At 36.7% G+C, this 9,434-nt stretch overlaps 1 long non-coding RNA gene across 1 annotated transcript; it reads right to left on the reverse strand.

The window, feature by feature from the left end:
- Positions 1 to 2,708: 2,708 nt before the first annotated feature.
- Positions 2,709 to 8,737, reverse strand: LOC116805737. The gene is made up of 3 exons (XR_004365366.2): positions 8,365 to 8,737; positions 6,828 to 6,936; positions 2,709 to 2,811 (listed from the first exon to the last, which is right to left on the reverse strand). It is a non-coding gene; the product is annotated as an uncharacterized LOC116805737 (long non-coding RNA).
- Positions 8,738 to 9,434: the final 697 nt, after the last annotated feature.

Consider the following 9,434-nt stretch of genomic DNA (forward strand, 5'->3'; position numbering starts at 1 on the left):
ATGTGCACACACACACACATCCACAGACACAGACACAGATATTCTTATGTATTAAATATGTATTGTATTTCAATAATTCAATATTTATTTTCATTTTTGTCGCTTTCCTCATTTTCTTCTCAGCTATAAGCCGTAACAAGGAAATTTAATCTTTTTCTCTTCCATATTTATCCCCACCTGCTGGCAATATTCGTTTTTCTGTATTTCTTCTTTTTTTTCTGTTGGTTGTTTGCTTCCTTTGACGAGCGTCGAAACCCAATTAGTTGACGCTGAAATTTGACATCTCGGCAGCGAAAGTGGCAGCAGCAGCAGCAGAAGCAGCAGCGAAACCAACTGAAAATTGAAGACTAAATTGTATTTATAACAAACGAAATGGTGAACATCAATATTATTTTCTTTATCTGGGGGGTTTGCTCGTGCTGGACAATTGATAATCAAATCACTGGGAAATGCGGTTGTCGGGATCTTAAGTTATGTGTGTGTTTCAGATTGCGGAGGCCTGAGGACATGCCACGAAATTTCTGCCAAATGATGAGTTGCAAGATGGCAGCTTGACGTCAGATTTGTTGTCAACATAATGAGGTGCTTGTTACAAACCGGAAGTTGCGTAAATGGATGCTGCCGCAGAAGATACAGATATGACATAAAGAAATATTGAGCGATTGAATGGATATAGATAAAATGTAGGTAGTGTTATAGTCAGGAGCTTGAGGTTGATGTATACATATGTATTTATATATATATATATATATATATATATATGCACAAAAATTATATACTTATATACCCAAGCAAAAGGAAGCATCTCCGACCGCATAAGGTATATATATTCTTCATCAGGAGAAGAAATAACAACTGGATTCTCCCAGTCGAGTCAGTCCCAGTCCACCAAATCATTTATACTTGTTTATCACATGTCACTTAGCTGAGGTCTAATTTAGAACTATTTTTAAATAAATCAATTCACTTGAATTCATTAGAACTTTAAACACAAACTTCAAACATTATTTGCTTATTTTCTATCTTTAGAATCTTTCAACTTCTCCCAATTGTCTTTGGAAATTCATAGAATACGTATTAAATACCATACCAATTGCGCAACAACTGTGGAACGAGTCTGCTACCGAATCCCTCTATGCTCTACCCTCCCCTGAAACTATTACCATAGTCACTAATTACAATTGCGCGCTGTCTGGGCCTTAAGTTGTCCACATTGGTCAATTGCTTCTCCTCTGCTGGATGCTGCTGTGTATGGACTCTGTCTTGTAGCCCCTCAGGAGTTTGGTACGGTTGTGTGTTTCATTCAGTGTTGGGTAACTAAGTTGTCAACAAATTAACTGGAACGCTCTGAACTGCTGCTTCTACTCCGACATTTTAGCCATGTTTGGTTGCCTAGTTTCTGGGTTTACTCGGCCGTGCACATGTGTCGTAAATTGCATGCCCCAAAGGAGTTGCTCGGAAAGCGACAAAGCTTTCAAGCGACAACAGCTCCGCATATGGTATTGAACAATTAGCAAAATTGCTCTGACCAAAAAAAAAAAAACAAAAAAAAAAGAAGAAGGAAGTATAATAAACAGCCAAATGATTTACATTTTCTTATTTCCTTTTTTATTTTAATACCCTTACAATGGGTACTCTAACTTTGTCGCAAAATGCGTAACGCTTTGATAGAGATAGGTATTTAAGCATTTATTCGTCTATTATTGATAGAGCTGAGTTTGATTAATCATGAACTGGTGATTCCTTCTGCTTTAGTTATTATTTATTTCTTATGTTTCTTATTTTTATTCATGTCCTTTCAATTCGATTTTTATTTTATTTAAAAATGTCTATGTTGATTTGATTTTGATGCTGTCTTCTAATGAATTTAGGAATTATGTTTAGAAGTGTATATAATGTTCGCTGCTACATAAATAATTGTAGTGCATGCAATAAACATACATTTATTCTTTATTTATGTATTTTGTTGTTTTCTTATTGCGGGGCTGTTGAATTGGCAATGGAGATGCGAAGAGTTTTGGGGGGGTTGGTTTTCGCTATAAACGGTATACATTTTGTATAAATAACGTCGCTACGTGCGGTAATGATGCCGACACGTGACAAGCCAGCGAAAAGCGGGTAGGCAAAAGGCGCTGAAATGAGATATTTTTGGTGAATATTTATTATGGCGTCCGGGCAGGTGTATAAATTTGCATGAGCTACTGCGCTACGTATGTGCAGGTGGTGCAGAAATACGACGAAAAGAAAGCAATGTGGCATGTGGCAGGGGAAAGAACAGTTCACAAAGCACTGCATAAGCAAACAAAACATAAATTTTTGTACACGACACACAGCACAACGGCACAGACAAAGTCGAGTGTAGGTGTAGGCAACTTAGCGGGGGTGGCAATGAGGGGGTGGGCGTTTGGGTGATTGGGTGTCCTTATGCTTGGCACGTTTCTTGGCTGTCGCCGTTTCCGGCTGCTGGCTTTTGCCGTTGCCCGCTGTGGGCCTTTCGACTCCGGCGGTTCTTGACATTGGCTTTGATAACAATAATAATAATAAGAAGGTATAATAACAATCATTTTGTGCCCATAAATGCCGCAGCATGCCCCGACCACAGGCATACTCTGTTCTCTAAACTGCCCGCCCTCTTTTTTTTTTATTGACTGACAGTTTTGATCGAAAATTGGTTTATTTATAGCAATATTTTTATATTTATTGTTGCGGCTCATACAAAATTTATTTATTATTTTTAAACGAAATAAATTACAATATGTTTGGGAGGCTTTTGCAACGTCAGAGAGAGATTCCAAGGTCCACAGTCATTTTCTGCAAAATAAGAATAAAAACGAAATTTATTGTTAGCCAAATGTTTATATTTTTATTGAGCAAGGCTTAAGTCTAATCAAATATATTTATTTTTGTGTTTCTCTTACAGCTTCACGAGCGCCGTTCGAATCGCATAATCTGCAGCAGACTTTGATGACAACAAGAACAACTACAGAGCTGGGCAATTATGGCGACATTTAATAACGTGAGTAGTGTGCACTTATCGCTTGACTTATTACTTAAAAAAGTCTTAACTTGATAATGTAGTATATAAAGATATGCAGTGGCTTTATAAATCAAGCTGAATGCTTAAAACAATAAAGTTGCAGGTATATAAATAATATGCGGGCTATAACCATAAAAACGTTTATGCGATGAAAATGATGATAACCCGATGCAAAAAGAACAATAAGAAAGGCTCTGCTGTAGTCTTCTGCTTCTTTTTGTTTAGCTAAATAATATCATAAAATAAAATCTATATATTCAGGTACATGTTGAGTTGCCTGTGTTTGATTGTGTGTTAAAAAGGTTTTGGACCCAAATCGAATTAATTATGACATCAAATTGAATAATAAAAAACTCCTATACAACTGAGAAGCTAAAAGGTCGTTTCTGACAAATATATTAAATAAAGCATCTTCTTCTATTCTCTGTACACTTATTATTATTATTGTAGGACTTCAGACAATTCAAGAATTTAACTTTTTCTATGCTTGTCGAGCTTAAGCCGTGTTTGCATCTTTTTTTGGCCAAGACGACGCCATCTGCTGTGATGTGTTTTGTGGATTCCTCCTCGTTGTCACAAAATCGGTAGATTCCGTTGCTGTTTTAGCTACCTAGTTTTACAAGGTGTCCTCTTTCCTTTATTCCTTTTTATTCAAATATGACTAGTCTTTAAACCTTTGCTTAAAGCTATTCAAAAGTTGCGTGACAGATATTTTTAGTCAAGAGAATTTCACGGTTCTTAAAGTAAGCGCTGGGCTAAAATGCCAAAGCCAAGTTGAGAGCTCAATCATTTAAACTTTTTAAGTTGAACTTAAGTCATCGACATATGTCATATGCTATTATGTTTATATATACACTCAAAAATATGTTCCCTATGCTCTTCGATTCCTCGATAAATCAAAATGCTTTCGAAAGTTGTGGGCAATAAGCCACAGCAAAATGGCGTTAAGCACATTTCGCATATCGTATATCGCATTTCCGCCATTCCGCCATTGTGGGTCAACCCTTTCCCGTTCCCGTTCCCGTTCCCGTTCCCTTTCCAGTTTCCGATTCCGATCTCTTTGGCTCATTTGTCAAGTGCTGCCAGTTCTTTTGGCCACAAATCTAAGCTCTGCTGAAAGTATGATTTGGCCATTATGCGAACGGAGGAAGTTTACTTGCCAATGCAGAATTGAGGCAGGCTTTCAAGTGTCTAGACTTGGATGGAATTGGAATTGCTTAGCAAACAGTTCTTGGGCACCGTTGGACAGGGAGGGCCTGCAACTCGTAATTACTGAGTGAGTGTGTGTGTGTGTGTGTGACTACTGAATGGTTTTCTGTTTTATGGGCAGTGCCTTTATTTCGGCAGCTGTAATGCAATCCTCTCTGCTCGTTCATAAAATAATCTCGTCGTTGCCTTTGTGCGAGTATGTTAGTTATATGCGGGCAGACCCCTACTAGCCGCTCCTTTTCCTTTTTCATTTGTAACTTTTCTTTGGGACCCGGACATGTGCCAAAGAAGGATATCAGCTGAGCACAAAAGGCAACAAATTAAACTGTTCTATTTGCAAATGAATTGTGCGTGTCTGTGCTGCGTAATTTCGCAGAAAACTTTGCAATCGGCCCCCCATTCACCACAACCTCCACCTAACCATCTCTTTATCTCCCTGATATGTTGCAAAATGTTGGGGATAACCCAATATATACGCAAGGCACACACATTCACACACACTTGAAATCGAATAAGTAGCTTCAGCAAAAAGGAAACGCAATGAAAGTAAAGGATTCGTGTCTTGAACTACAGTGTACTCTAGCAAATGAGCTAATTCTAATATGCGTATAGTATATATATATATATATATATATATATTAATTCAAAATTACAATTACCATTTTGGAATTGTAAGCAAGTACAAAAAAAAACTAAAAATTAGTGTCACATAATATAATATCATGCAATGTCTTACAACAAACGGCTCCAATTTTAAAACCATTGAAGAAATAAGGTTTATCAATATTAATATTTTATATTAGTGTTATGATTGTAATTTTTGCTAGACTTAAACTAACTTTATAACCATAAAAAGTATAAATATATTTATGGGTAATATATATTTTGTTTTTTGTTTTGCATAATATAAAATTGATTTCTAAGCTCCAATTTTATAAGCGTAGAAGAAAAAAGTGTATTTGTACAGATTTGATATACTTAGTATTGAACGTGAGTTTTGCTTAGTTTAAACTACTACTGGTAGTTCTCACATTCGATTGACTAGTTGAGCTCGGAACTGCATGTTTGAGCGGTTTTTGTGTTGGCTGCTTTCTTGAGGCGATTCATGCGCTCAATTGCCGATGGTTAGCCAACACTGGCTGCGTGTTCTGGTCGGCAGTCAATTGAAAATGAAATTGCTAGAACTTGCCGAGCAGGTCCTTGTTCGTGTGTGTGTGTGTGTGTGCCTCAAAGCACAACGTGCGGACGAGCATGCATAATGAGCCTGCAGGAGCTGCTGTTTCCCTGCCTCTCGCCACTCGCCCCTCGCCCCTCGCCCCTGGCCCCCTTTTCTTTGGCTCTGTCTTTATTCTGTTGGCATGCGGGCAAGTTACCTCAGCAAATTAATACTAACATCAAATGGCCAAAGCAACGTGCCACATGCTTTTATGACACTGCAACTACGCCCAGCCGCCCTCTTGTAAACTCCATTCAGCTCGTAAAGTTGCAGCTGCAAAATGCAAGGGACACATTTGGTGGCAGCATTTGTTGTTCCTGTTATTTCTTTTTTTCTTTTTGCTGCTTATCTTTTTTGACACGTTTAGCTGTCTCATTTCTTTTATAGATTTGTTTGCTTGCAACGATCTTGTTTTTTTTTTTTTTTTGTTTTTTGTATTTTGAGTGCATTTGCTTGTTGCGTTGACTACGCAGTTTACAGATTTTTACGACTTAACTCGGCGAATTTATATTTGTTTCCCTTCTGGTGGCTTTTTTGTTGTTGTGCTAAAGTTTTCATTATTGTCACAAAGTGACAGTTTGTTCAGTTACAGAAACAAAGAGCGTTATAGCGGGCCAGTTAAAAAGGATTAAGCGCATAAAAATGCAGACATAATGCGGCCATATTTAATGGAACAACAAAATCGTAAAAAGCTATTTCCATCTCTCCCTTCTTAGCTTTTTGCTTTTTGTTTTTGCGTATACCGGAAGCAGTTTGGCCAACTGTAAGAACCTGCTGGTTTGGTTTAAAAGGTGCTTAGCTTGGGCATTTTATGAGTACTAACCATGATGGATAGATATGGTTAGCAGTTGTCTTTATGATGTACTCAAATTCTTAAAAGTGCTTCGCTTGAACACATTATGTATATGCAAACGAAAAAAAAAAGAGTTTTTCGAAACAAAAATTTGGCTTGGTTTTGTACAACCTCATTAATGAATATAATGAATTTTATTGAATTATTTATTTGACTGACAGCAATAAATAAAAATGAAAATTTTGAAAAATATAAATTAAAAACTTAAAATGAAAGTGAAAGAAAAGTAAATATATAAAATAAATGATATAATACAATAGAAACCTAAAAGAAAAACCCTTGTCACCTGTTCAGAAAAAATAATTACATTAAGATAAATTTCTTATAATATCTAAATCATTTTCTCATATCGTGATAAAAGCAAAAATATAACAATAAAATAAAAAAAAAAGAAAATGAAAGAAATCGTTTAATAAATTTTCCTATTCCAATTTCAACACACAAACAAAATTGGAATGCTCTGCAAAATGTATATCAAACTTATGCATATCTTAAAGCTTGGAGAAACTTACCTTTATATTTGATGTAAATTAATATTGCCAGGATCCTATCGGCCTTTCAGCATTTATATTAAATTTTCATTGTTGATTTTCTTAACTGCATCTTCTGCACTTTGTGCATCTAAAAGACAAATAAAATAAAATATAAACATTTATTAGATTTGTCTGCGATGAATATTCGCTGCAAACTGGTTTTCAGTGCGGAAATTTAGTTTTCATCATGCAGATTTTGCTGCCTTTTCAATTGCATTATGAATATAAACATATTATCCAATTATATTTCCTTTTTTCACACAATATTAGAGTTATTTCTGCAAATTCCAGCGGAATTCATGTGGCAAATCCGCAAATTTGCATTTTTGACTTCTAAATAGAGCCGAAAATATGAAAACGTATCTGTTTCGTTTCTCTGCCTGTGAACGGCTAGAAATGCATGGGAATCTACATTTATATATACATGCAAAATAAAAAATTATATTTATTTTTTGCAAATCGAATGGAAACTCAATTTACCCTGTAGTAATGAACAACCATAAATGGGAATGCAAAAGCGTTGCCAAAAGCAGAAAAAAAATATGATTTAGAAACTGACAATCCCTTTTGTTGACTGTTTTGTTTAATTTAATATTTTTCTGGAAACACAATCGTAAAGTAAAGTAATTGGTATAAAAATGACTTGAAGTTGTAGCTTTATTAAAACTTGAATAGAAATGCTGATCAATCTGAATGCCTATTTTTTAATTATTTGCTAAATTTCTACATCTTAAACTGACATAATTATATCATAAAATTAATTTATATTTATTAAGTTTACAATTAAAATATTTTAATTATGGAAAAGAGGTCAAAAAACAATTCACAATTTATTAGCTTAGTGACTAGTGACAACATTAATTAAATTCAGTTTGCTGCACTTGAAATTAACCAAACAAAACTATTCTGTTAAAAACATTAAATTTTTCCCATGAAATATTTGTGAAACACATTACAAAATGTTAAGAAAAAAATGTGCTGGGAATGTGCTGGACTTGAACTCTTACTTGTTTTTACTGGCTGATTTAACATGCATTTTCTGTCACTTTAATGTCAGCGATAAATCAAAAATAAAAGCCACCAAATCATTTGTCCAACAGCGAAGGACACTAAAAATGCCATTATATATATATATATATATATATGTACATGTATAGTTCATGTATAACATTCAAACTGGCGAATTAATCAGTTTGATTTCTGCACTCGCACTTTAATTGGCCTTATGGCCGTTGGCTTTATAGGTCGGCACACCCCGACAATCTCACTCTGTGTGTCTGTGTGTGTTTATTTGGGTGCGCACATACACATAAAAATTTATCACGCCTCCAACTGTGGCAAGAACTGAGGGACTCAGGTCTCAGCACTCTCTGACTGCCTAATTCAAACATTCGAATTTACGTTAAAACCTCATAAAAATGCGCGCAAAAAAAAAAAAAGAAAACCAGAAATCGTTATGAAGTTCATTCATGGGGAGAATGGGCTTGGGTTGGGGTCACAGGATATTTATACTCACATGAACTGTGTGCAAAGGAGCATTCGCTATCAGAAAGCAGCATCCTGTGGCGTTGCTCCGTTCGCAGTTTCTTTCATTTATATATGTATTTGTTTGTATGTATGCGTGTGAGTGTGTGTGTGTGTGTTTGTGTGTTTTTTTCCCACGCTGGCATTGTCGTTTACATATCGTCCTGGCAAGGGATCTGTGAGTGTGTCCTGTGTCCGTGTCCTGGGCGCTTGCCACGTTTGCCGTCTAAACGATTTACGACACTTTTGCCAACTGCTTTCGCCTTGTGCCGCACACACATTTGCAATATTGTTTCTACTAACTGTGCGTCCTATCCCATATATCTGTATATGTTTTGTTGTATCTGTGTGTTATTAGCATTAAACAAAACCAACAAAGCTACAAAAACTTGGCAAAAACAGCAACAGAATGCCGCACACGTTCGTTTTTATTATGTTAAATGTCTCCTGGGGCCAAGCGAGCAGGACGAACACACACACACACACACACACACACTGCCAAGGACCGCAACTACAACACTGAATTGTAGCGTCTGTTTTGGCTTTCCTCTTGCTGCTGCTGTTGTTTGCAACTGTTCAACTGTCACTGTTTCTGTCACATTTCACATTCACATTCAGCTCAACGCGCGCGCCAAAAAGTATGCAACACAATTAGCTGGCGCAGCAGCAGCAATGGCAACAACAGCGTGGGCAGCGTGGCTCGCCTGTATTTTGCACCTGCCGCTTTTAGCACACAGCACGGTGCTCCACTGAAGACTGACGACGCTTGGCTACGGCACCGTGTGAATTGAAACGATTCGCAAATTCACCCACGCACGAACGTCAGCAAATGAACGACGAGCCGAATGTGCGCACTTCGTTTGCCGAAAGCTTTTACGCGGCGTTGGCTCAAGTTGAGTTTTGATTTGCTTTCTATTGTGTGTTGAGTTAGCATTTACTTTCACTCGCCTGTCCAAAAAGAGATACCAAGTTGAGCTCAGGTTTGAGCTGCCTGCCAACTGAGTTCTACACTCTGCCACTCTTGCACAGTCAGCTCAAAGAGAAATTGTGCTTTATATTTAC

The sequence above is a fragment of the Drosophila grimshawi genome, unplaced genomic scaffold (genome assembly GCF_018153295.1).
Source record: "Drosophila grimshawi isolate 15287-2541.00 unplaced genomic scaffold, ASM1815329v1 contig_1377, whole genome shotgun sequence".
Classification (NCBI taxonomy): Eukaryota; Metazoa; Arthropoda; class Insecta; order Diptera; family Drosophilidae; genus Drosophila; species Drosophila grimshawi.